The following is a 4,157-nucleotide window of genomic DNA, read 5'->3' on the forward strand; positions in this document are numbered from 1 at the left end:
ACTAAGGTCTAGGAATAACTATTGTAGAAGCTAAATAGAACACTTAGTTGGGGGTGTCAGTTTTCTATTAAAGCAAACACCTTAGGTACCCAGACCAATTTTTATGTATATATATTCTGAAATGCTCCCTTTTTTATGTGGTCATTTGTTGCCTTCTAAGTTGAGAGAACAAAACTGAATAAAGTGAATGTTAGTTGTAGTCTAGTTTTTTTGTTTGTTTTTGTATTATTGCAAGATTGCTTTAAGATTGCAGAAATATCCATTATTAGCCAGTATAGATAATCCAGATGTTTTAATATAATAGGAAGGAAAAATAACTCCAGTTAAATGTGACTGTGGCCCCTCCCTTTTATGTATAAATTTAAACGCATAGTTGCAGCGGATACATCCCTCCCCTCTGTCTCCCTAACTTGAATTGTAGCCCATCCTCACTGGGAAGAGTAAGGCCCCACATTTTGTACAATAGCAGGCTACTGCCCACTTCTGCATGTCTGCTACAAGATAGGTTGTCTGTTAGCTGAATGCTTCGAGTAAAACCAGTCAAATCCATTGTACATGCTTGACCATATGTCCCAGAGAAAAAGGAAAGACTTGCGTGATGTTTTTTTCCTTCTCAGTGCCCTGAGGAGATCCTTTTGCTTCAGACTGTTTCTAATTTTTATTTGTCTATAGGTTCAGAATTTTTCCTATGATTGTTTTCCCCCAAACAAGTGCATTTTTACTTTAAATGCCGAGGTGATAGAGGAAATGCTGTTTGAACCATAGACATCTTTAATCTGTGAAGTTGAAATTTTTCAGCAAAGGAAGTTGCATGGTGAAGTTCAGAAACTGACCATTAATTTCCCCCTTCCACTCCACAGTTCTTAGCTACTCTTGTTGCAAACATACAGTGATAAGGAGAACTGATGTATCAAGGGGCTGAGAAGGTAATGTTCCCCTCCTCCTGAATGTTTTTATTTTGATGTCTGTTTTGTTTCTAGCACTGTACTTAGTAGTATAGTTGAATGGGGTATGACATCTCCCTTCAAGGAACTCAGAATGGAACAGAAACATGAGCAAAAGATTGTATTACAGAGGTGTGAATAAAATGCCATGGGGAACATGGAGAAAGGCTCACCCGGGAGAGATGGCCTAGCCACTTCCTTAGTGACTGTTTGGTGTGTGGAGGTCCCCCTGCCATTACTCTTTCAGCCTTCTGCAATCTAGTTCTACAGAGTCACACACTTCTCCAAAACCAACCATACGTAAACACTACGTAGAGGCCCCTTTTTGCCTCATTTTACATTGTTTAGTTATCATTTTGAAACTTTTCTTTACATATGTAACAGTGCCAGAGTTTTTCTGCTTCTCTGTGGTTGTTCAGTAACTCCTCTTTAGGACATACCTAAAGATGAGAAGCTTCATACCCCGTACTCCCATTCATTCACTCATATGTTTCTGGGATCGGTCCCTTCTGCTTCCTGTGCATTGGTTTGTTGGAACAGAATAGAGTCCAGAAATAACCCAACATGTATGTGGACAACTGATTTTTAACAGAGGTGCAAAGGTCTTAAAAAAAAATGGTGCTGGAATAATTGGGCATCAGATGCAAAATATAAAATTGATCATATCTTAACACTGGCAAAGATTAAAGTCAAAATGGATTATAGTTCCCCAAAACTGTATAATTTCTAGAAGACGACAAGGAAAACGTGTTCAGCCTTGGTTTAGAAAAAGATTTCTTAGATCCAACATCAAAAGCACAATCCATGAAGGAAAAATCAATAAATTGTACTTTATCAAAATGGAAAACTTCTCTTTCAAAGGTACCATTAAGAGAACAAGAAGACAAGCTGTAGAGTGGTAGAAAATATTTGCAAAACATTTCTGATAAATGACTTGCATCTAGATTACATAAAGAAGTCTCAAAACTGAACAAGTAAACCCATTGTTTACTTAATTGCTGTTTCTCCTGAGCTTGCTGCCTCTGCCCCTGCTCGCTCTTCCTTTTTCCATTTGTTTTCAACATTGAATCCCAAATGTCCTTGAGATTCAAGTCAGATCACACCAACCCTCAGAACTCTCCAATAGATTACCATGGCACTCAAAATTCCACAATAGCCTTCAACGCTGGGCAAAACATGGAGCATCCCTTTCCTTCGTGTTCACCCCGCTCCTGCCGTCCTGCCTGCCTCCAAAACAGGTCAGGCCTTAGGGCTTTTGCACTTACTATTTGCCCTACCCAAATGTTCTTCATTCAGGCTCTTCAGCCTCCTCATTTCTTTCCTGAAGTGTCATTCTCACTGAGGCTTATCTAAAGCTGCAGCTACTGGGGCATTCCTGTCTCATCTCCCTGCTGTATTTTGTACTCCCTGCTCTCTTTTGTACTTTTAAACATACTATATCGTTTACCTTTCTTGTTTATATTTGTGTTTTTCCCACTTGAATGTAAGCTCCAAAGATTTTATTTTTTTAAACTGAATTATTACTGTATTCCCAGAATAATTCCCTGGCAAATACTTGGTACTCAATAGTAATGCTAAGTTAGTAAATAAATGATGAATTTAGAATCAAAATAATGTATCTATGGCCAAAATAAAACCTGAAATCCCTGTCTCATTTCCCAGACGTAACTGCTGTTAATAGTTTTAGTTACATGCTTCCAGACATACCTTCACAGAATCATTTATCTCAATAAACGTGTCATACTATGCAGACTGTTCGACAAGATGCTTTTTTTCACTTTACACGGGCATCTTTTCATACCATTGTGTAGCTAGGCCATGATTTGTTTTCCAAAAGACAGTTACCCAATTTATATGGTAAAGATTTTTGTCTATATTTTTGTAGTATTTCTCTAGGGTAAGTTCCCAGAAGAAATATTGCACAATTATCGAAAAATTTTAGTGTTAAATTATTGCCCCGTAAAGGTACTAATTAACATCCCTCTCAATAGCATATAAGATTCTTTGTTTTCTTTTTTTTGGGCGGGGGGGGGATTGGGGACAGAGTCTCACTCTTGCCCAGGCTGGAGTGCAGTGGTGCCATCTTTGCTCACGACAACCTCTGCCTCCCAGGCCCAAGCTATTCTGCCTCAGCCTCCCAAGTAGCTGGGATTACAGGCATGTGCCACCACGCCCAGCTAATTTTTGTAGAGATGGGGGTTTCACCATGTTAGCCAGGCTAGTCTCGAACTCCTGATCTTGTGCTGGGGTTACAGGCATGAGCCACCGCTCCTGGGCCGATTCCGTGTTTTCATACTGTCATCAACTTTAAATACAAGTATTTTCAGTTTTTGCCAATGCTGTTAATTTAGAAATGTGTATGTGTATATTGTCTGGTGGGTGTTTGGACGGAAACGATCAAAATCGGGCAACTTTCCCAGTTTCCTTGAAGGGAGGGCTTGCCATTGGCGCCTCCTGGAAGTAGCTCGCTGTAGTTCTCCATCTTCCTGTTTTGAGGAGCGCAGGAGGAGATGGATCTGGGGTCTCATCCATACGGTGGCTTGTTAACGGCAACTGCAGCAGCCAGCCAGGTCACCCCCTAAAGCAAAGTTAACACCTTGCATGGTGCCTTGGTCAGCACCCACCAAATTCGAGGATTCTCCTATCCTTCGACTCAAGGCTCTTTTGACAGATGTGATTTATTTCCTCCGAGAGCCAATCACATTGGCTCAACCACCCTATCTTAAGAAAACAAATACAATATTGTTTTAGCTGGAAACTGCCCTCTGTCTAAGTGGCTTTTTAAATGAAGAACTCAGGTTCACTAAGGCACGGCTTAGGCAAGGGCATGTGCGAAGTTCGAGGCCTGAGACGTTTGGAGAAGCGGCCCCAGGCGCAGGCGCGTCCCGCAGTGGGGCCCGTGCCGCCCAGGCGATCAGCCCCTTCAGTTAACTCGCTTCCCTCCTAGCAGGCCCGAGTCCCCTCGCCTCAGCCTCACGCAGCCAGAGCAAGGGGAAGAGGGAGTCCTTCGTGAGTTCGCCGCTCACTTTCGGCGGTGGGAAACCGATCCGAAAACCCTTTTGTAGGTGAAACGCTCAGCTCGCGCGGCTCTGAACCACTGGGGAGCAGCGGCGGCTGCGAGCCGGACTGCGCCAGCACCTCCTCGTCCCGCCCAGGGGCGGCTCAGGGCCGCCTGCGCGTGCGCGTGCGCGGTGCCAGGGGCGGGGCCTGCTC

The sequence above is a fragment of the Macaca mulatta genome, chromosome 6, assembly GCF_049350105.2.
Source record: "Macaca mulatta isolate MMU2019108-1 chromosome 6, T2T-MMU8v2.0, whole genome shotgun sequence".
Classification (NCBI taxonomy): Eukaryota; Metazoa; Chordata; class Mammalia; order Primates; family Cercopithecidae; genus Macaca; species Macaca mulatta.